Source organism: Cynocephalus volans, chromosome X, assembly GCF_027409185.1.
Source record: "Cynocephalus volans isolate mCynVol1 chromosome X, mCynVol1.pri, whole genome shotgun sequence".
NCBI lineage: Eukaryota > Metazoa > Chordata > Mammalia > Dermoptera > Cynocephalidae > Cynocephalus > Cynocephalus volans.
Genome location: NC_084478.1, coordinates 122,287,774 through 122,313,121, shown reverse-complemented (window position 1 = coordinate 122,313,121; position 25,348 = coordinate 122,287,774). Strand labels below are relative to the sequence as shown.

The 25,348-nt window shown below is 36.9% G+C and overlaps 1 protein-coding gene across 4 annotated transcripts in view; it reads right to left on the bottom strand.

Annotated features, from left to right (window-relative positions):
• The window catches only part of RTL4 (retrotransposon Gag like 4), a 290,846-nt gene that overhangs the window by 150,949 nt on the left and 114,549 nt on the right, over nucleotides 1-25,348 (bottom strand). For 2 of the 4 annotated variants that reach the window (XM_063083534.1, XM_063083536.1), the window contains exon 1: nucleotides 726-787. The exons of 1 other annotated variant lie outside the window; for it this stretch is intronic. The gene's annotated coding sequence lies outside the window, so the exon portion shown is untranslated. Of the gene's footprint in view, nucleotides 1-725; nucleotides 788-25,348 lie in introns of those variants that run through there. One more of the 4 variants, XM_063083537.1, reaches the window with a different exon arrangement.

Sequence of the window (25,348 nt, the reverse complement as noted above, 5' to 3'; positions counted from 1 at the left end):
GCTTCCTCATTCGTCAAAAAACAAGGCTAGACTAGGTTGCTTCCAAGAGCTAACATTCTATCATATTTAAAGAATTAATTAATATAATCAACAGATGAGTTGTGCAACATGGATTACGATAAGTTAAGTAATATATTCCGTAGAACTATCTCAATTCATCCCCAATTAAGTTATCAACCTCAAATTGATTTTTTGTTCGTTTAATTGCACCAAATTGTATTCCTGAGACAGAGATAAATTTCATTTAGAGTGTTCTAATAATAAATTGATCTGGTTAATTGAATTTTAGGAGAGAGAGATTCTGAGAACATGATGAACTGAATACCACACATTTCCCCTCAACTCCCAATTACAAGCTATTTGCCTTCCTGAGCCAAATGGGTACTGGTGCCCATGGGCAGCTAGGTACAAACAAAATCTTGGGCTTTGCTAGGTCATAATGAGAAAACTGATACAGGACTTTCTTCCTCTCCTGCATACTGTGTAAGTATATGAGGGTACTTCAAAAAGTTCATGGAAAAATAGAATTAAAATATAGGACGGGTCTTCAAAATGTTTAGAAGGATTCTAAAAGGTAATATGAATCCTTCTAAACATTTTGAAGACCCCTCCTATATTTTAATTCAATTTTTCCATGAACTTTCTGAAGTACCCTCATATGAAGACCACCCTCAGGAAACCTCTAGGTGACAACTGCAAATTGTTAGACCTTGACTTTTACAGACCTGTGAATCCTTGTGGAGAGGGTAGATATTGGTCTTGCATGAGATTGCCAAGTCACCTTGCCTCCTAAAATTCCAAGAAGAAACTGAAGAAGTAATCCAAGTCTTTCCTTTCTGGAGCAGGGAGAATAAGAGGAAAACAAGAGAAAGTGAAGAATTCTTCCAAGTGCCTCAGTAGGAGACTAGCACTCTACCTACTTCCATAAGCCTGATTTACAGAGATATAGAGCATTTTGCATATACTGTAGGACTACTAACACATAGGACATTCCACCTACCAGAATCCCAAAGAGCTGATGGTACAAAGTAACAACCCTATCTCAGGGTAGCTAGCAAGTAGAGAGAGAAAGATGAGGCAGAACAAATTGAATACATGCTCAATGAAACAGAAGTGCTGGAAGGGATAAATGAAAACTTAAATAAAAAAGATTCAAGTGCATTACAGAAAACATTTTCTGGAACAAAGGAATAACTTTCTATCCAATTCTGTAAAAGAATTGAGAGAAAAGATGGTTGCTATTACAATATGAAATACATTAGGATAGATAGACTGAGAATATGTGTAAAATGTTTAATAAGGACTCAGCACAAAAGGGACACACTTTAAGAAAACTCTGTAACAGTCTAGAGGAGGGGTTGGCAAACTACAGCCCACCGGTCAAAGCTGACCTGCCACCTGTTTTAGTATGGCCTGTGAGCTAAGAAAGTTTTTTATATTTTTAAATTGCTGAAAATTATCAAAAGAATAATATTTCATGACATGTGAACATTATAGGAAATTAAAGTTCTAATATCTATAAATAAAACTGTATTGGAACTCAGCAATACTCGAACTTTTATGTATTATCTCTGGTTTATGTGAAAAGTAGAGCTGCATAGATGCAATAGGGGCAACAAGGCCTTTCAAGTCTAAAATATTTACTATCTTGCCCTTAACAGAAAGTTCACCAATCCAAGTCTAGAGCACTACTGTCCAAAAGAACTTTCTGTGATCATAGAAATGTTCCATATACGTGCTGTCTGATACAGTAGCCACTAGCCATGTGTGGCTACTGAGTACTTGATATGTGGCTGAAATAACTTGAGTTACTTCATTTTTATTTTATGTATTTTTAATTTTTAAATTTAAATAGTCACATATGGCTAGTGTCTTCTGTATTGGACAACACAGGCATAGAACAATGTAGTGGATTGAATTATGTCCCCCCAAACTCACTGAAGCTTGAATTGTGTACCCCAAGTTTTGTGTATTAGAAACTTTGCCTCCGCTATGACTGTTAAGAGGGTGGGAAAACCTACCTATTACGATAATTGAAAGGTGGGGCCTTGAAGAGGTGATTAGATTATAGGAACGTTCCGTAGTGAATGGATTAAAAATGGTGGTCATGGCATGGTTTGGAGGGCTTTAAAAGGGGAGCATGAAGAGTCTCTCTCTCTCTCTCTGTTCTCTCTCTGCTCCACCATTTTCACAACGTGATATTCTGCCATCAGTGTCACCACCAGCAAGACCTTCACCAGCTGTGTTCCCTGGACTTTGGACTTCCAACCTCTGAAATTGTAAGCAATAAATTTCATTTTCTTTATAAATCACCCAGTTCTGTGTATTTTGTTATAAGCAACAGAAATGGACTAATACAAACAAAAGAGTAATAAATAATCTAAGCAAAACATAGAAGTTATGGTGGTAGTGACAGTGGTAATAAAATAAAAAAGCAAACCTGGCAATCATGATATCAGACAAGAGGAATGTAAGATTTAATGCACAAAACAGAATTAGAAGGATGTCAAGCAATGGTAAGGAGCACAAACTTTTATGCACAAAACTGTGTAAAAATAACTATTACAAGTAAAAGGAAAACTTGATAAAATAAAATTAAAGTGAGAGATAATATACACATTTATCAGATAAGATAGCTCTAGTAAACAATTTACAAAAAGATAGAGGACTAAAAGGAAATATCAACAAACCTGACTGACTAAATATATTCTTTAGTATGTTTATGGAACTTTAACAAAATTGAGCAAGTACTTGGCCACAAGAAAAATCTTAATGTAGGGCCCGCCCATGGCTCACTTGGGAGAGCGTGGTGCTGATAACACCAAGGCAAGGGTTAGGATCTCCTTACTGGTCATCTTTTTTTGTAAAAAAGAAAAAAAGAAAGAAAAACTTTAATGTAATAAAAAAGTAAAGATTTTACTGGCTGCAGTTTGCGGTCATAATTTAACAATATTAGAGATAAAAAGATGGACATAAAAACATTAATGACTTGGAAACCAAATTAAGAAAGATTGCTAGATAATTCTTGGATAAAAGAAGATATAAAAGGAAAATTATAAAATACCTAGAAGGCATGGAAAGAAGAACATTTCATAGCAAAGCTTATTAAGACATTGAAAACTGCAGTCAGAGGGTCTTCATCACAGAAGAAGAAAGAAAATAAAGGAATTGATTTATTTTCAAAAAGTAGAAAAATAACCTTTTTTTTTTTTTTTTTTGTCTTTTTCGTGACTGGCACTCAGCCAGTGAGTGCACCGGCCATTCCTATATAGGATCCGAACCCGCGGCGGGAGCATTGCTGCACTCCCAGCGCTGCACTCTCCCGAGTGCACCACGGGGTCGACCCAAAAATAACCAAGTTTAAGAAAATAGAAAAAGATAAAAGATAAAAATGAATGAAATTTAAACAACAACAACAACAAATTGAAAGGGCAAATAAATCCAAAGTTGTTTTCGGGGGCAGGGGTGGGGGAGGTAAATTTTTATGTTTCTGTTTCAGGAGAAGAGAGCAAGTGTCAAAACATACAGGTGCAGGATTGTGAAAAGAAACATAATCACAAAAGAAGAAATGACCAAACTCTATGACAATACTGAAAAACTTTCCAAAATTGACCAAAGAAGTGGGAAATTTGGATAGACCAGCTATCAGAGAGGACAATTAGAAAGGTAAATAATGTGTTACCTTTGAAAAAAAACTTTATGCAGGACTGCAGGGGTTACAACCAAGTTTTATATGACCCTAAAGGTTAAATATTCCTACATTACGTCAATGATTTCAGGCCACAGAAAACAATGGAAGGCTCATCAATCCATTTAGTAAAATTAGCAAAACTTCAATTCTAAAATCTCATAAAATAGTATTTAAAAAAATTTTATGTAGAATTGAAATGAAATTAACACTAATCTAAACAAGCTTGTTATAAATTAAGGTGTTAATTGTAATCCCCAGGGAAACCATTAAGAAAATAACTCAAAAAATATACTAAAAGAAATGACAAGAGAATTAAAATAGTACATTAGAAAATTTCTACTTAACACAAAAGAGGATATTAACAGAAGAATAGCGGAACAAAAAAGAAATCACATATGGAAAATGCATATCGAAATGGCAATTGTAAATCCTGCTTCATTATTTACACAATGGAATATTATTCAGCCATAAAAAAGAATTAAATCCTGGGCATTTGCAGCAATGTGGCTTCACTTTTGAATTCTACCAGAGGTCTAAAGAAGAATGAAAACAAACTCTTCCAAAAAATAGATGAGAAAACACATCCCAACTCATTCTATGAGGCCAAAATTACTCTGCTATACCATGACAAAGTGAAATTTATACCAGATATAACACATGAAAATCAATCAAGGTAATATACCATATTAATAGAATAAAGGAAAAACCACGATTATTTCAAAAGACACAGGAAAAAAAAAAAAAACACTTAAAAACATCCAACATTCTTTTATGATAAAAACGCTCAGCAAACTAGGGATAGAAGGGAACTTCCTCAATCTAAAAAGGTCACCTACAAAACCTATAGCTATGATCATATTTAATGGTAAAAGACTGAAAACATTCCCCTTAAGATCAGGACTAAGACAAGGATGCTCACTCTTGCCACTTCTATTCAACATTGTAATGCAGATTCTATTCAGGGCAATCAGGTAAGTAAAAGAAGAGGTATCCAGATTGGAAAAGAAATAAGTGAAACTATTTCTATTGCAGATGACATTGTCTTGTATATAGAAAATCCTAAAGACACCACAAAAAATGCTATTAGGGCTAAAAACATGTTCAGCAACATTGCAGGATACAAGATCAACATATACAAATCAATTTTGTTTCTATACATTAGCAATGAAGAATTCAAAAATGAAATTAAGGAAGCAATTCCATTTACAATAGCATCAAAAATAACAAAATACTTGGGAATAAATTTAACCAAAGGTATGTAAGATTTGTACACTGAAAACTACAAAACATTGAAAGAAATTAAAGAAGATGTAAATAAATGGAAATATTCCTATGTACATGGATTAAGATGGCAATACTCTCAAATTTATCTAGAGATTCAACCCAATCCCTTTCAAAGACTGTTTTTTTGCAGAGATTGACAAACTGATCCTAAAATACATGAGACCCAGAATTTCCAAAACAATTTTGAAAAATAACAAAGTTGAAAGACTCACACTTTTCTATTTCAAAACTTACTACAAAGCTATGTTAATTAAGACTAAGGGGTGTAGAAATAAGGATATCAGCTCTAAGAGTTTTTTGGTACAGTCTTTAGGTTTTTCAACATATAGGATAATGTCATCTGCAAACAGAGACAGTTTGAGTTCGACTTTTCCTATCTGGATACCTTTTATTTCTTTTCCTTGCCTGATTCTCTGGTTAAGACTTCCAATACTAAGTTAAATAGGGGCAGTGAGAGTGAGCATTACTTGTCTTATTCCTGTTCTTAAGAATCCCATTCAGGATGATATTGTCAGTGGGTTTGTTGTATATGGCTTTTACTGTGTTGAGATACTTTCCTGCTATACCTAATTTGCTGAGAGTCTTTATCATGAAGGGATGGTGAATTTTGTCAAATACTCTTTGTGCATCTATTGCAATAATCATATGGTTTTTGTCCTTGATTTATTTAATTTTGTGTATCACATTAATTGACTTGCATATATTGAACCATCCTTGCATCTCTAGGATGAATCCCACTTGATCACAGTGTATAATTTTTTTGGTGTGTTACTGTATTCTGTTTGTAACATTTTGTTGAGGATTTTTGCATCTATGTTCATCAGTTATATTGGCCTGTAGTTTTCTTTTTTTGTTGTGCTTTTGTCTGGTTTTGGTATCAGGGTGATGCTGGCCTCCTAGAATGAATTTGGGACAATGGCCTCTGTTTCAATCGTATCATTAGGTTGCTTATTTGAAATCATTCTGTTCTTTTGATGTAAGCATTTATTGCAATAAAATTCCCTCTTAGTACTGCTTTTGCTGATTTCAGTAAAGTTGCAGGATACAAAATCAACACATAAAAATCAGTAGCATTTTTGTACTCCAATAATGAACTAGCAGAAAAAGAAATCAAGAAAGCTAGCCCATTTCAAATAGTCACAAAAAAAAAATACCTAGGAATAAATTTAGCCAAGGAGATAAAAGATCACTACAGTGAGAACTACAAATCACTGTTGAAAGAAATTAAAGAGGACACAAAAAGATGGAAAGGCATTCCATGCTCTTGGATTGGAAATGTCCATACTACCCAAAGCAATCTACAGGTTCAGTGCAATCCCCTTCAAAATACCAATCATGGGCCGGACCAGTGGCTCACTTGGGAGATAGCACTGAGGCGAAGGGTTGCAAACCCCTTACTGGTCAAAAAAAAATACCAATCACATTCTTCAAAAAAGTAGAAAAAATAATCCTAACATTCATGTGGAACAACAAAAGACCCAGAGTAGCCAAAGAAATCTTGAGAAAAAAATATATAGCCAGAGGCATAATGCTCCCTGACTTTCAACTATACTACAAAGCTATAACAACCAAAACAGCATGGTACTGGCATAAAAACAGAAACAGACACTCAGACCAATGGAATAGAATAGAGAACCCAGAAATCAACCCACATACTTACAGCCAATTAGTCTTTGACAAAGGCACCAAGAACATACATTGGGGAAAAGACTCCCTCTTCAATAAATGGTGATGGGAAAACTGGCCAACCATATGCAAAAGAATGAAATTAGATCTGTACATCTCACCATATACCAAAATCAACTCAAAATGGATTAAAGACTTAAATATAAGACCTAAAACTGTAAAACTCCTAAAAGAAAACATAGGGGAAACACTTCAGGATGTAAGACTGGGCAAAGAATTTATGAATAAGACCCCAAAAGCATAAGCAACAAAAGAAACAATAAACAAATCGGGTTATAGGAAACTAAAAAGCTTCTATGCAGAAAAATAAAAAATTAACAGAGTGAAAAGACAACCTACAGAATGGAAGAAAATATTTGCAAACTATGCATCCGGCAAAGGATTAATATCCAAAATATATAAGGAACTCAAACAACTTAACAGTAGAAAAAAAAAGAAAATCCAATTAAAAATGGGCAAATGAGCTGAATAGCCATCTCTCAAAAGAGGACATAAAATATCCAACAGGTATGTGAAAAAATGCTAAACATCACTAATCATCAGGGAAATGCAAATCAAGACCACATTGAGATATCTTATCCCAGTTAGACTGACTATCGTCAAAAAAGACAGAGAATAACAAGTGCTGGTGAGGATGTAGAAAAAGGGGAACCCTTCTACACTGTTGGTTGGACTGGAAATTAGTGCAGCCATTATGGAAAACAGTATGGAGTTTCCTCAGACAACTACAAATAAAACTACCATATGATCCAGCAATCCCCCTACTGAGTATATACCCAATGGAATGGAAATTATGTCAAAGGGATACCTGTATTCCCATTTACAATAGCCAAGAGTTGGAACCAACCTAAATGTCCATCAAGAGATGACTAGATAAGGAAAATGTGGTATATATACTCCATGGAATACTACTCTGCCATAAAAAAGAATGAAATTCTGCCACTTGCAGCAGTGTGGTTGAACTTAGAGAAAATTGTGTTATGTGACATAAGCCAGGCACAGAAAGAGAAATATTGTATGTCCTCATTCATAAGTGGGAGCTGAAAGGAAGGAAGGAAGGAAGGAAGGAAGGAAGGAAGGAAGGAAGGAAGGAAGGAAGGAAGGAAGGAAGGAAGGAAGGAAGGAAGGAGGGAAGGAGGGAGGGAGGGAGGGAGGGAGGGAGGGAGGGAGGGAGGGAGGGAGGGAGGGAGGGAGGGAGGGAGGGAGGGAGGAAAGAATCACAATAATACAGGTAACTTTCAAAAAGAGAACAGAACTTGGGAAAGGAGGAAGGGGAGGGGGCACAGCCAGAAATTAGTTAAGGGTCAAAAAGACTGATTACATTTTGTAAACATGAGTATACTAATTGTCCTGATTTGATCACCACATTCTGTACATATGTATTGGTATTCAAATCTGTACCCTACAAAAATATATAATCAATTATTTTCAATAAAAAAGAAATAAAGATAGATGTATAAATGAGTAAATTATATTTAAAAGTCCAGAAATAAACCCTAACATTTACTATCAATTGATTTTGGCATGGTTGCCAAGACTATCCAATGAAATGGTGTTGAGACAACTGCATGTCTGCATGTAAAAGAATAAGGTTAGACTCCTATTGTGCACTGTATACTAAAATTGACTCAAAATGGTTCAAAAACCTAAATGCAAGTGCTAAAACAATAAAATTCTTAGAGAAATATAGGCATAAATCTTTGTGACCTTGGATTTGGCAGAGGTTTTTTAAATATGGCACCTAGAGCATGCAACAACAAAAAAATAGATAAATCAAAGTTCATCAAAATTAAAACTTTTGTCATTAAATACTATCAAGAAAGTGGAGAAGATAACCTGTAGTTGGGAAAAAAATATTTTCAAACAATATATCTGATAAGGTTTTGTATCCAGAATATATATTTTTTAAATCTTAAAACTCAACAATAAGATGACAAATAACAGAATTAAAATGAGCAAAGGATTTGAATCAACATTTATCTAAAGAAGATGTAGAAAGATACAGAAACAGTCAATAAACACATAAAGAGATGCTCAACAACATTTGTCACTGGGGAAATGCAAATCAAGCCCACAATGAGATACAGTTTTACATCCAGTAGCTGTGTCTGTCAAAAAGACAGAAAATAGCAAGGATGTGGAGAAATTGGAATCCTCATACATTGCTGGTGCGTGGTAATGTACAATGGTTCAGTTGCTTTGGAAAACAGTTCTGCAGTTCCTCAAAATGTTAAACATGGAGTTACCATGTGACCCAGCCATTCCACTTATAGGTGTATACCCCAAAGAATTAAAAATATATGCTCACAGAAAAACTTGTATACAAATATTCATAGAAGATTGCTCATAATAGCCAAAAAGTAAGTAGAAATAACACAAGTATCAATCAACTGATGAATAGGTAAATAAAATCTATGTGATGGAATATTATTTGGTCATAAAAAGGAGTGAAGCACTGATACATGGTACAACATGGATGAACCTTAAAAACGTTATGCTGAGTAAAAGAAGCCAGATACAAAAGGCCACGTATTGCCTGATTCTATTTATATAAAATGTCCATAGTAGGCAAATTCATAGAAAGTAGATTGATGGTTGCTTTCCCTTGGAGTGGAGGAAGATAGGGAGTCACTCACAACAGGCACAGGATTTCTATTTAGAGTTACGAAGATATTATGAACTTAATTAGTAGTGATGGTTGCATAGCCTTGTGAATATACTAAAAACCTCTGCATTGTACAAGTATGTACAGTCTAAAAGAGTGAATTTGATGGTATGTGATTTTATAGCTCTATAAAATATTAATAATGCAATAAAAACTTTCAAGAAATCCAGGACACTTCATGTTATAAACTAGAGAGTATACAAAAAATCTAGGAAAGCTAGACTCTTCAGAACAAAAGATAGACATGCTTGATCATTTAAAATTCAAAACTTTTCACAGTAAAAAACATAAACAAAAATATCATTAAAAAAATGTGTGATGCTGATAAAAGACACAAGGTTACGATGAATAAACAATGAGCTCTTTTAAATTGGAAGGAAAATGACAATTCAATAGAAAAATGGGCAAAGGAAATGAATAATCAATTCATAGAAGATTAAATCCAAAACACTAACAGATAAAAAGATTCACTAGCAGTCAGAGAAGTGTGAATTAAAGTAAGAACGAGACAATACTTTAAATCTATCAGACTGGCAGAGTTTAAAGTCAAACAACACCTGTACATTGCTGGTGGAAATGCAAAGTTTTACAGCCTTTTTGGAAAGTAATCTGGAAACATCTACTGAAATAAAACATTAATTTACTCAACTCAGCAATCCCATTCCTTGTAGCTTATTTCACTGTGATAAAATCATATATACAAGCATGTTTATTGCAGCATTCCTCATAGTGACAGAAACAAAAATCTGGAATAAACTAGAGAATTCCCTCTATTGGGGGAAGGCTCAATAAATCATAGTACATTTACTTCACAGAATATCATACAGCAATTAAAATTAATGTACTACTGCTATACCAAATGACTGGAGATATTTCTAAAAAGTATTCTTGGTCTAGAAAAGCAAGATGCAAAAATGTATGTACAATATAATCCCATTAAAAAATAATGACAAAATACTATATATATGTATGAGCATGAGAAACTATGAAAGGATATATCCTAATGGTAACATGGGTTACCATGGGTTACTTGATGGAAGGGAAAGAAGAGAAGGAAGAGCCAAGACAAAAAAAAAAAAAGGAAAAATAAACCTGTGGATTATAACATCTATATAAAATTAAATATTCCTCTCTATCTATACATACTACATTTTCAATTACTATGTAAAATTATATTAAGGGTGAAATGAGAATGCTTATATGTGTGCTTTGCTTCATACTAATAAGAAATATTATTATATGATTATAGTACTCTAGTAGTAGGAAATGGGGATACATATGTAATTATCCTCAGACACCCCCTGCAACAAAAAAATGAAAACAGCCTAACTTTAGGCAAGTCATTAATGAAAAGGTTATATCCTTATTTTACTTTGACATATAATATTAAAATTGGTTGAGGAAAAATGAACTTGATTAGGTAAAGTTATAGAGGCAATAAGAACTTTACACAGGACTCACCTAGCAAATTTAAGACATTTTAGTCACTGTAAATGTCATAAAACCAGTAGGTGGGAAAAGCTACTTTTTGTAGCTTTGCAACATGTTTTGATTTCAAGCTACTCAGCAGTCTTCTGGAATTCTACATATTCCCATAAAAGTTAAGGGTTAAAAGAAGCACTATAGTCTAATCTGGAAGAAAAAACATGGTTGGATTAAATTGTCATTGATAGATTAATTATATTCTTTCTGATTGTGGCTGGCAGTTTCTAATGGAAAAGTCTCTTTTGTAGATATTAAAAGTCAAACTCTTTATAAAGAGTAATTAAGGTAATGGTGTCTCAACTAACAGCTTTGAGTAGCTTCTACCCCACCAATCACCTTACTGTTTTTTTCTACCTCCATCATTAATCACATCTGCTTTGTTGTTTCTCTAAGATACCACCTTGTTCCTAACAAAGAAAATTACTTAATGATTTTTTTCAAGTTTTGCTGGATTTTTGTCACTGAACCTGACATAGAAACATATCTAGATTGGAAGATGTCAGGTTCAGAGGACCTTCCTAAAAGCAAGCACCCGAAGCATTCACAAAGAAAAATATGTTCACTGAGAAATAACTAAAAGATTTGAATGTCTTGTTTAATAGGAACATATCTTCAGGGCCGGCCTGTGGCTCACTTGGGAGAGTGTGGCGCTGATAACACCAAGGCCACGGGTTCAGATCCCTATATAGGGATGGCTGGTTAGCTCACTTGGGAGAGCGTGGTGCTGACAACACCAAGTCAAGGGTTAAGATCCCCTTACCAGTCATCTTTTGAAAAAAAAAGAACCTATCCTCAAACACCAACTTTCAGAAAGAAATGGTCTCAAAAATGGTCATACATTCAACAGTACTTCAGGTTCTGGTCAAGAACCATAGAGAAAAACTCAAGAAAGTAAAAGAAAAGCATATTTAGCAAAAACAAGAAAAAGTTCAACAACAATTACCGGAGGGATACATCATGACCAGTCCTTCCGAGGGAGGCATGGACAAGTCATTCAGATCCCCTAATGGTGACTATCCTATATCCCTAGTTTATACAGATCCATCTAGTTCCATCTAGATCATCATTCCAACTCAGCATATGCTTTAATTTTAAGACTCTCACTGACCACTCTGCTGGTCACAAAATAGTTCACTTTTTTTTTTTTTTTTTTTTTTTTTTCAGAGAAGTGAGCAGATATTCTGTCCATTTATTTTATTTTATTTTATTTTATTTTATTTTATTATTATTTTTTTTATCTGTCATTTCTTTTTTTTTTTTTCTTTTTTAATTTTATTTTGTCGATATACATTGTAGCTGATTAATGCTCCCCATCACCAAAACCTCCCTCCCTTCTCCCTCCCCCCCCCTCCCCCCCAACAATGTCCTTTCTGTTTGCTTGTCGTATCAACTTCAAGTAATTGTGGTTGTTATATCTTCTTCCCTTCCCCCCCCGATTTGTGTGTGTGTGTGTGTGTGTGTGTGTGTGTGTGTGTGTGTGTGAATTTATATATTAATGTTTAGCTCCCTCCAATAAGTGAGAACATGTGGTATTTCTCTTTCTCTGCCTGACTTGTTTCACTTAATATAATTCTCTCAAGGTCCATCCATGTTGTTGCAAATGGCAGTATGAAAATAGTTCACTTTTGCTGCTGCCAAGATTCTAACATATATCGCTTCTATCACATTTTGGAATCTCAAATTCTTTCCCCAAGCTTCAATTCTAATTATTTTGGCTCTTCATCTCTACAAAGAACTTATCAGTGAGAGAAGCTAGACACAGAATGCCACATATTGTAATAATTTGTAATGATTCCCATCCAAGGAATAATTTTGAGCAATAAAATGGAACAAACTAAAGATAAACACATGGAAGGAATTCAGAAACATTATGTTGAGTAAAATAAAAAAAAAATGACACAAAAGACTACATACTGTATAAATTTATTTATATGAATTCCTAGAGCATGAAAAACTAATCTATAGTGGCAAATGCAGATTAGTGGCTGCCAATGTGGTAGAAAGAATTGACTGGAAAGAGGCACCAAACAAATGTATTGGACTGATGGAAATGTTTCATGTCTTAATTAGGATTGCAGTTACCTGGGTGTATAAATTCATCAAAACACTTAGAACTGTATATCTAAAATCTGTGATTTTATCTATTAAATTATATCTCAATAAAATAAACATATTAAAAAATGAATAAAATTTTGCTGCTTAACCTTTCTGTCAGTCTGGAGAGTGTCCTACACATGAGGGAGAGGGCACAGTGTACAACTACTTCAGTATGTCCATTAACCTTGTCTATGCTGTTGAAATTTTGAATGGAATTTCCACTGAAGAAGAAGAAAAGTGAAAGTAAAATAAAGCAAGCGGGGAGGAAAGAAGAAGATTCAGTATTCTGACTAAGCAACAGGTACTTGCACAATGTATGAAGAGGGCAAAACAATGGACTTTACAAGTCTAGGACCTTCACTATTCCTCACTATTCATGGGGCCAAAAGAGATTATTCAAAGAGCAAGTATCCTTATAATAAACTCTTAGTCTAAAAAGGTTGGATCTGGCTACGAAGTCAAACTTTTGGATCCTTGCCCTCACAAGCTCACACACAGGTCCTGACTCACAGGTGCCATGCATGTTTAGTTCAATCCAAGCCTATAGTATCCCTTTCCTGAGCTCCCATGTAGAAAATCTCAAAGTTGGTCTGTTGTCCTGACCTTGGAACACCAAGAAGACTTTATAATGTTCTCTCCCTCTCCCTCTCCTCTCATCTTTTGCTCTTGGGTTGATTGTAGGTTTATTAAGTTCATTCCATTTTCTATTTATAGGCTGTTATAAAATCTGGCTGTCAGTAATCAATAACTGAGGGCTTGAAAGTTTCTAAAGGAACAGTCTCTTTTGTAGATATTAAAAGTCAAATTCTTTATAAAGAGTAATTAAGGTAATGGTATCTGAATTGGGTGGGGGAGTACTGAGATCCCATCATGTATAATGATTCCACCATGTAATTCAAATGTCTTACATAGAGAAGCTGGTAAATGGGAAGCCATATAAAGAGTAAAAAGAAGCTGGAGTACAGGTATTTCTGTAAGGAAAAAATAGCTCTTAACAAAAGCTATTTGACATTATTATTACTAATAACATTATATAAATAACCTAATCACACGTTTTGTTTCACTCATCAAAATGATGATGGCATAATTAATATAGGCACATGTAATCTTCCTCAACTGTGAAAATCATTTGCTCAATTATTCAACAAATATCGGACACCTATTTTGTGCCAAGGATCATTCTAGATAGCTAAACAAAATAGACATTGTATAAACCTAATGGTTATAAGTGCAACATAGAAAAATTAAGAAAAGTAGATGATGGGGAGTGAAAGGGACTTCTATGTTGGATCAGATGGTAAAGAAAGACCTCTCTGATGAGGTGACATTTGCCCTCGGGGGAAGAATTGTCCAGAGAGAGGGAAGAGCAAGTTCCAAGTCTCTGAGATACAGGATTAAGAACTACTGTGATAGGTTCTGGCATACATGGCAGAAAGCAATCTGAGGGAGGGGCGCTGGGGGCAAAGTGAAACCAGTCAAAATGGTATTTGTAAACTAGGGTTGTTTATAGAGGTTTGGTTGGTGATGATCTGCTTGACACACATAAGTGCTCAATAAATATTTCTAAAATAAGTGCTGTGTATAATTGTAATGGGCACCAATGGTCAGCTGATTCAGATACAAGAGCTCTTGGTCTTTAGCCTATGTCAGTACTGAAGCAACATGTACAAATAAGGTTGTTAGAAATTATTCAAAATTGTGATAAGAAGCAAAATGAGCACTGAGAAGAGCATAAGCTTTGGAGTCTCATAGAACTTTGAGCCCCAGTTCTATCACTAACTAGCTGTGTGATCTTTAGCAGGTTATTTAACCTTGGTGCCCCAGCCCCCTCATGTATAAGATGAGGATATAAAAGTGACTTGTTCACATAGTTGCAAAGATTACAATAAATGGTGCATATAAAATGGTGAGTAACATGTCTGACACATAATAAATAATAGGTCCTTCCCATTCTCTGCACATGCCTGGTGCTTTAAAAGTAGATACACCAATTTACCTGACACCATCATATTTGATTCACACAAAGCCCTAGGGGACAGTCACAGTGGGCAGTATGGACTATAAATACTCAAAATATTCAAGGAAAGGAGAGCCTATGGCCAAGTTAGCTGGGGGAAGGATGGTTTTTCTTTTATACTAGTCATTCAACATCAAGAAAACAATAGTTTTCCCTGTTTAATCCCTGACTACCAGGCAAAGAATACACATCAGTTTTATTTGGAAAGGGACAAGAATAGAACTAATGAAGTCAATGATAATCACCTCTCTGGGATTTTTAAGGGACTGTTTGGCTATGTCACAGCCACTAGGTTGAACCACGCAAACTTGCTTGTATTTGATTGGCTTTTACTTACAAAAAACTACCGTTTTATGTGGTCCAAACTCATCATTATTGAATTTTTAATAGATTTTGTTTAGTTTTTGTTAATTTTCTCTCCTTAAAGGCTGAATCAGGGAAGGCTTAGAAATTACTTTTTCCTTTCCACTCTCCACAAAAAAAGGGACATAAATGGCTTGTGTTTGTTGCAAAGAATAATGAGTACCATGTGATTTTCAGATGATAATGTCATATTATTAGCCCTTTTTGCATTTCATATTTACAGCGGCATGTGGCAGAACTCAAGCTTGTCTTTTAATCTTCCCCTCATTCTAACTGGGGGCAGCGAAGTTTGACAGGTCTGTAATTTGGGCAAATGCTGTGCGGGAAACTAAAGAACAGCAGGAATAAATTGGTGTCATTCTGTTCACATGCTAGAGAGAGAGTATAAAAAGGCAGTTTACTTCTCTGGTTGGGAGAAGTGGAAGGGAAAGATGTGGACTGTTAGTGGGGAGTAAATTGCTACAATGTAAAAAAATGAACTGAGGGCCGACCCGTGGCTCACTCGGGAGAGTGCTGCGCTGGGAGTGCAGCGGCGCTATGGCCACGGGTTCGGATCCTATATAGGGATGGCCGGTGTGCTCACTGGCTGAGCGCGGTGCGGGCGACCCCGAGCCAAGGGTTGTGATCCCTTTACCGGTCACAAAAAATAAAAATAAAAAAATAAAAAAATAAATGAACTGAATGGATGATTTTCTGGTTGAGGGAAGAGTTAATATAGAAGAGGTAGCGCAGTGTTTAATGATTAAAGATGACATCATTTGAACTGCAAAATAAACCCTGAAGGGCCCTTGGAGATTACCTAGTACAACACACTTTTATAAATAAGGCAATGGCAATCCAGAGAAGGAAAGCAACTTTCCCAATATCATGCAGCTAGTAACTGCACTCCAAAACGACACATGCCTAACCCAGGGAACAGGTCGAGATGTGTGAGGAGAACCCAAAACAACAGGATTACCTTGAAAATTCACTTTTAAGATTTTTTCATTGTTATAAGTTTATTTATTAATATTACTATTTGTTTTTACATTCTAAGATGTTGCAAAGCAGTTGAGGGGAGGGCAAGAGGGGAAGGGGGAAGGAAATAGGGTGGGAGAAGGAAGGGGGCAGGGTTGAGGCCTGTGGCACCTCCCTCGTTCCTGCAGGGGAGACCAGGGGACTTCCAGCAGTGGCACGGTCATTGCTGGGCTGGATGCAAATGTCAGGGGGGTGTGGCTGAGGCCCACCACCCTTGCTCAAGAGACCAGGGGGCTTCCACTGGCAGCTTGGTGGTCATTGCTAGGCTGGTTGCAGGTGCCAGGGGGCCATGGCCAAGGCCCTCAGCCCATCACCAATCTGGCTCAGGAGCCCAGGGTACTTACTGCAGCAGCTTGGTGGTCGCTGCTGGGCTGGTTGCAAGTGTTGGGGGGACATAGCAAAGGCCCTCGGTCCCCACTTCCCCAGCTCAGGAGCCCAGGGTGCTTCCTATGGTGGCTCAGTAGTCATCGCTGGGCTGGTTGTGAGTATTGTGTGGCATGGCTTAGACCCCAGCCCTCTCCCCTCCCCGGCTTGGGAGCCTAGGGGGCTTCTGGTCCTTGTAGGTTTTATAGGTGTTCTTTGGTGATGTGAGACCTTTACTAGCTAATATCAAACTTTGTCTCTGGTCTGTGGGTATTTTGTTTTTTCTTTCAGTTCTGTGTTGGATTATTCACTGTTCCCACCACTTAAACTCAGCACTGGAATTAATTTGTTGTCCTTTGCTTACTTCTAAAATGGGGGAACTTTCTTTGGGTACCAGCATTTGAGCCCTGTAGTTGAGCTAAGCTAAATTTCTGCTTTGCTGCTGATTCCCTGGGGTAGGCTTTTTATGCAGCTCAGATTTTAATGGCTGACTTTGTAGGTACTTCCAGGTCTCAGGTCTTGTGAGAGCCAGTACACCTGGGTTGTATAGAAACTCCGGTCTGGACCTGAGTCTTTTCAGCAAACTGCTTCCCCTTCAGTTCTGTATTCCTGACCAGTCTACACAGAGTGGGACTGTGCTGATTGGTGGGCAGATCAGCTGTCCTTGCTGTGTCCCAGTGCTCTCTCGGCGGGCCTGTCTCCCCCACTGCCTGCACTCCAAACACTTCCAATGGGACAGGCCATGTGCCAATCCCTTGTGATGACTCACCAACCTCTGAGTGGCTCTTTTTTTCAGTTGTTATGGCTCCTTGCTCCTATGTGGGTCCACGGGAACCCTCTACCCAGAAGCAGAGAAGCAGCAGATCACACCTGGGGTTCCTAGGCAGGAGCTGAGGGCAACTGCCCCCTCTGCCTGGAAGCAGGCAAGCAGTAGAGCATGCCCAGGGATCCTAGGCAAGAACCGAGGGCAGCATCCCCAGCTCAGAAGCAGGCAAGGAGCACAAGAAAACACTACTTCCATGCTATGGCCCACCACAGCCACCATGCAGGCAGCTCACCAGACAGTCAACTACATTGACATAAGGAGTCCACCAGTGGACACCAGAAAAAGAAGAGGATGTCTCTGTCCTCAAACCTCTCTCCAGAGTAATAGAGGCAGCAACTGCTCTATCAAAAATAGATGACCAGATATCAAAATAGATACTAGAAACAAAAATCCAGGAAAATATGACACCACCAAAAGAATGCAGTAATTCTCAAATACCAGACCCTATAGGGCAAGAAACCCTTGAAACTATTGAAGAGGAATTCCAGGCAACAATCTTAAGGAAACATGGAGATACAAGAAGACTCAGACAACATAATGAAATGAGAAAAAAATCCAGGATATGAAGACGGAAATTTACAAAGGGATTAATATCTTTAAAAAGAATGTAAGAAAATGCATGAAACTGAAAGTTTCAGTCAATGAAATAAAAAATACAACCGAGAGCTTAAGCAACAGGCTAGACCAAGCAGAAGAAAGAATTTCTAATCTTGAGAACAGTCTTCTCAACATGACTCAGGTGGACAAAAAAAGGAAAAAAGAATTTTACAAAATGAAGAAAATCTAAGAGAGTTAGCAGATAACCTTAAGCACACAAACATTCAAATCATGGGTGTTTGGGGAAAAGCTGAAAGCTTTTACTTTAAGAACAGGCACTAGACAAGGATGCCCACTCTCACCACTCCTATTCAACATAGTGTTGGAAGTACTAGCCAGAGCAATCAGAGGAGAGAAGGAAATAAAGGGCATCCAGATTGGAAAAGATGAAGTCAAACTGTCCCTGTTTGCAGATGACATGATCCTATATATCGAACAGCCTAAAACCTCTACAAAAACACTGTTGGAATTGATAAATGATTTCAGCACAGTAGCAGGATACAAAATCAACACACAAAAATCAGTAGCATTTCTTTTCTCCAATAGTGAACATGCAGAAGGAGAAATCAAGAAAGCCTGCCCATTTACAATAGCCACCAAAAAAATAAAATACTTAGGAATAGAGTTAACCAAGGAGGTGAAAAATCTCTATAATGAGAACTACAAACCACTGCTGAGAGAAATTAGAGAGGATACAAGAAGATGGAAAGATATCCCATGCTCTTGGATTGGAAGAATCAACATAGTGAAAATGTCCATACTACCCAAAGTGATATACAAATTCAATGCAATCCCCATCAAAATTCCAAAGACATTTTTCTCAGAAATGGAAAAAACTATTCAGACATTTATATGGAACAATAAAAGACCACGAATAGCCAAAGCAATGCTCAGCAAAAAAAATAAAGCTGGAGGCATAACACTACCTGACTTTAAGCTATACTACAAAGCTATAATAACCAAAACAGTATGGTACTGGCATAAAAACAGACACACTGACCAATGGAATAGAATAGAGAATCCAGAAATCAACCCACACACTTACTGCCAGCTGATCTTTGACAAAGGCACCAAGCCTATTCACTGGGGAAGGGACTGCCTCTTCAGCAAGTGGTGCTGGGATAACTGGATATCGATATGCAGGAGAATGAAACTAGATCCATACCTCTCACCGTATACTAAAATCAACTCAAAATGGATTAAGGATTTAAATATACACCCTGAGACAATAAAACTTCTTAAAGAAAACATAGGAGAAACACTTCAGGAAATAGGACTGGGCACAGACTTCATGAATACGACCCCAAAAGCACGGGCAACCAAAGGAAAAATAAACAAATGGGATTATATCAAACTAAAAAGCTTCTGCACAGCAAAAGAAACAATTAAAAGAGTTAAAAGACAACCAACAGAGTGGGAGAAAATATTTGCAAAATATACATCTGACAAAGGATTAATATCCAGAATATATAAGGAACTCAAACAACTGTACAAGAAGAAAACAAGCAACCCAATTAAAAAATGGGCAAAAGAGCTAAGTAGGCATTTCTCTAAGGAAGATATCCAAATGGCCAACAGACATATGAAAAAATGCTCAACATCACTCACCATCCGGGAAATGCAAATCAAAACCACATTGAGATACCATCTAACCCCAGTTAGGATGGCTAAAATCCAAAAGACTATGAACGATAAATGCTGGCGAGGTTGCAGAGAAAAAGGAACTCTCATATATTGTTGGTGGGACTGCAAAATGGTGCAGCCTCTATGGAAAATGGTATGGAGGTTCCTTAAACAATTGCAAATAGATCTACCATACGACCCAGCCATCCCACTGTTGGGAATATACCCAGAGGAATGGAAATCATCAAGTCGAAGGTATACCTGTTCCCCAATGTTCATCGCAGCACTCTTTACAATAGCCAAGAGTTGGAACCAGCCCAAATGCCCATCATCAGATGAGTGGATACAGAAAATGTGGTACATCTACACAATGGAATACTACTCAGCTATAAAAACGAATGAAATACTGCCATTTGCAACAACATGGATGGACCTTGAGAGAATTATATTAAGTGAAACAAGTCAGGCACAGAAAGAGAAATACCACATGTTCTCACTTATTGGAGGGAGCTAAAAATTAATATATAAATTCACACACACACATACACACACACACACACAAACCGGGGGGGGGGGGAAGAAGATATAACAACCACAATTATTTGAAGTTGATACAACAAGCAAACAGAAAGGACATTGTTGGGGGGGAGGGGGGGAGGGAGAAGGGAGGGAGGTTTTGGTGATGGGGAGCAATAATCAGCTACAATGTATATCGACATAATAAAATTTAAAAAAAAAAACAAAAACAAATCATGGGTGTTCCAGAAGGGGAGGAGAAAGGAAAACACATGGAAAACCTATTCAATGAAATAATAACCAAAAACTTCCCAGGTATAGGGAGAAACATGGACCTTCAGATCCAGGAGGCTCAAAGATCCCCAAACAGATCCAACCCAAAAAGATCCTCTCCAAGATACATTATAGTCAAAATGGCAAAGCTCAAATACAAAGAGAGAATCTTAAAAGAAGCAAGAGAAAAACGTCAAGTCACCTGTAAGGAAGCCCCTATCAGACTAACAGCGAACTTCTCAACAGAAACTGTAAAGGCCATAAAAAAAAGTCACAATATATTCAAAATACTGAAAGAAAAAAACTGCCAGCAAGAATACCATACCTAACAAGGCTATCCTTCAGAAACGGGGGAAATATAGTGTACTTTCCAGACAAACAAAAATTGCTGAAGTTCACCACCACATGACCAGCTCAGCAAGAAATCCTCAAGGGTGTCCCGCCTCAGGAATCCAAAAAATGATAATCACTCATTTCATTGGCTAAAGCTCTGTTCAAACTCTGTTTTTTTTTTTCTCATAATTTAGTCTTGATAGGTGGCATGTTTCTAATAATTTATTCATTTTATCTAGATGATCTAATTTGTTGACCAACAATTATTCATAGTATTCTCTTACAATCCTTTTGATTTCTGTAAATTTGGTTGTAATGATCCCTCTTTCATTTCTGATTTTACTTATTTGAGTCTTCTCTCTTTTGTCTTAGTCCATCTAGATAAAGGTTTGTCAGTTTTGTGGATCACATCAAAGTACCAACTTTTGGTTTCATTGATTTTCTATGGGTTTTTTTTTTCTATTTTCTATTTCTTTATCTATCCTCTAATTTTTATTATTTAGTTCATTTGCTAAGTCTGGGCTTAGTCTGCTCTTCATTTTCTGATTTTCTAAGGTGCAAAGGTGTTGATCTGAGACTTTTCTTTTTTATTAATGCATGCATTTACATTAAACAAAGTTCCCTTTTAGTAAAAAATAATTTATAAAAAATATATATGTTTTCAGTCATTTTTTTGGAGGTATATCTGGAATTTAAACATATCTATTTTTAGTGAAGTTTTTCATATTGCTTTTTCATTTAATATTACATCTTGAAAACTTGTCTTAAATACTCTTCAAAATTGTGATTTTAATAACTAGATTATATTACATTTTATGGAGGTCCATAATTTATTTAGCCATTCTCATATTGTTGGACATTTAGAGGATGCCCAATTTTTTACCTTTATATAACTGCCTTCCATATTTAAATACACATATTTTTTCTTTGATCATTTGTTTATGGTTTCAAGAAGTAGGATAATTAGTTGAAAGTGTATGAACATTTTAAAGACTTCTATTGTAGTAAAAATTTTACAAATTTATACTTATACTATAAGATTTTGACATTGTTCCTCTCATAGCACTAGTATTATACAGTATCATATTTTTTCAGTCTAAGAAATGAAAAATGTCATTATTCTGTTTTAATTTCCATTTCTATGAATAACTTAGAATGCATTTATTAGCCACTTGTGTTTCTTTTGTGTATGTGACTTGTCTGCTCCTGTCCTTCACCAAATTGCTAAGATTTTTCTAATTCATTTTTAAGAGTTCTTTATGCATTAAGGATGTTAATCTTTCTGTATTAAATTTGTTCCTCATCAATTGACTTTAAATTCAATTTGTGATGTTTTCCTTTGTTTGTATGTTGAGAAAATAATTTTCCATCTAAACATTAAATTTCAAAAAAAGATACAGTGGTGGGACAAGCATAGGGTACATATTCCCATCCAAAAAGGGAGAAATGGGACAAAAGAAAGAGGTAACATTTCCCAGACAAGTATGAAACCCAGCAGGGCAGGCATTAAATCTTACAGCTGGTGAATAATGCACCTTGACTCCATGTTTCAACATCTTCTGCATGCTGGTGCAGGTGTTGGGTCCCAAAGTCCTTGGGCAGCTCCACTCCTATGGCTTTCCTGGTCTAAGGTCACACTTCAGCTCTCCTGGGCTGGCATCCCACTCTGGTAGCTCCACAAGTCTGAGGTCTCCATGGTGGTCCCACTCTCATGGCTCCACTAGGCATGGTGCTCATGGGGTTTCTCTGCTGCAACTCTGACCCACATTCTTGCTTGGCATTGCTCTAGTGAAGACTCTATGTGGTAAATCTGCCCCTGTGACAGATCTCTTCCTGGGCCCCCAGCCTTTTTCATACATCCTTTGAAATTGGGATTGGGGCTCACAAGCCTTCACAGCTCTGGCATTCTGTGAGCCTATAGACCTAACACTATGTGGATGCTGCCAAGGCTTCCAGTTTGTATTTCCCAAAGCTGTGGGTCCAGCCTCATCCAGGGCCAATTTAGCCATAGCTGGAGCAGCCAAAGCGGCTGTGGGGAGCAGCATCCCGAGGTGGCCCTGGGCAGTGAGTGTGTGGAGGGCACCTCAGGCCTGTACCCCAAGACCACTTTGTCTCCGTAGACCTTTGGACCTGAAATGGAAGGGTTGGTTCCAGAGGCTTCTGCAATGCCTCCAGGGCCTTTTCCCTCTTCTCTTGATAATCCCTTTCTTTTGTAATAATCTTCTTAGTACCACTGCACTGTTCTCCTGTAAATGCTTTCTGCTTCTCTACCACATGGACAAACTGCAAATTTTCCAAATCTTTACATTCTGCTTCCCTTTTAAATTCTGGCTTTATCTCATGCCTTTGCCACCAAAACTCAGTGTAGGCTGTTACAAGTAACCATACAGCTTCCTTAATGCTTTGCTGCTTAGAAATTTCTTCTGCCAGATACTCTGGTTCACAACTCTTAAGTTCCAACTTCCACACAGTCTTAGGGCATGGACACAACACAGCCAAGTTCCTTGCCAGTTCACAGCAAGGGTAATCTTTACCCCAGTTTCCAATAAGTCCTTTCTCATTTACATCTGAGACTTCCTTAGAGTACTCTTTATAGTTCATATTTCCACAAGCATTCTGGTCACCACATTCAACCAGTTTCTAAAACATTCCAAACTTTCCCTGGTTTTCTTGTCTTCTAAACTTTCACCAGCATCTAGGCTTTTCCTAACCTGCTCCTTCACATTCTTCCAGCCTTTCTTCAACACCCAGTTCCAAAGATGATTCCATATTTTCAAGTATTTGTTATAAGCAAAACCCCACTTCTGTGATACCAATTTTCTGTATTAGTCCATTTCTGTTACTTATAGCAAATTACTTGGAACTTGGTAATTTATAAAGAAAATGAAATTTATTGCTTACAGTTTCAGAGGCTAGGAAGTCTAAAATCCAGGGAATACATCTGGAGAGGGTCTTCATGGTGACCCAGTGGTCTCACATAGCAGAAAATGGTGGAACAGAGAGAGTCTAAACTCTCATGTGTTTTCCTTTTAAAGCCCTCAGAACCACATCCCTGACCATCCATTCATCACGGCATGGTCCTGTAATCTAATCACCTCCTCAAGGCCCCACCTTTCAATTACCAAAACAGGATTTTCCACCCTCAACAGTTACAGTGGGAATTAAGCTTCTAATATATAAACTTTGTGGGACACAATGCAATCAATCCACAGCACCAGGCCACAGGAAAATATTCATCATGGCCAATGAATATTTACTACTTCTCAGCCTCACAATATGAAGGAATGTTGTTAAAGCTGCAGAGCCCAGAATCTCAGAACATGGAATTAAGAGTCTAAATGTGCAAGAAGAAGAAAGAAGAAACAAGGACTTCTCTCTTTCAAGATCACCCAAAGGGACTTGGTCAGAGATAGAGTGTACTTCAGAAAGGGAAAGAGCTTGGGAAGGCCTAGTAATTTGTAGGAAAGTGTGAGAAAAGCAGGGCTGGTAGGGACAGGTTATTCAGGATTAATGTCTTATGCTTGTAAAGAGCCCATTGATAATTAAAACAAAAGAACAATCTGTGAGGCTCTAATGAGATAGCAGAATTGGAAGTAGTGTTAAATTGCAAGCTAACTTTATTAAGTATTTTCATATTTACACTCTATCTAGTTGCCAAAACTAATAAAATTTCCAACAGACATGGCCTATCAATTTCTCAGTAGCACAATAATCTGAAAAGTCCTTAGTGTAGCCTGCATCTGGACCACCTTTCTCATCACTAATGCATCATTTACTTCTCTGGCCCTTTGGTCCATTTTATAGGTGCCAGCATCTCTGTAGTTCCATAGTACATACAGTCCCTAACTTATGTTGTTTCTACCTAACAATTCTTCCACTTTACAATGGTGCAAAACTGTCACAATTTTGACATAATATACAATATTTAACAAATTACATGAGATATTCAGCATTTAATTATAAAATAGGCTTTGTGTTAGATTATATTTCTCAACTCTAGACTAGTGTAAGTGTTCTGAGCACATTTAGGGTAGGCTAGGATAAGCTGTGATGTTCCATAGATTAGGTATATTCAATGCATTGCTGATTTACAATATTTTTAATATCCCACTAGTTTATTGGATGTAACCCCATCATAAGTGAAGGAGATCAGTATTTATCCTAACCTTCTAATAAAACAGCAAAGGGTGATGAGGACCTTCTGCCAACCAGGGCCAAAATGTTCCCATCAGTAGGATTACACATGGTGCACTTAACTCCAGAAAAACTAGTACTGGAAATCAATTTATCAGTTCTATCCTATTTTCTAAACTTTTACACTCCTCTGTGTGATGTACTGGAGGGTGGGTTTTAGAAGCAGTCAGACATAGGTCTAAGGCTTGGCTCTGACATGTAGTGGCAAGTTACTTAATCTCAACTTCTTCACACTAACCAGTGCTAGACACGTAACTGGCATTTGTATGTCTGGAAAATTGAATGCGAATCTGTAAAATGATGAAGAGCATAGCTTCT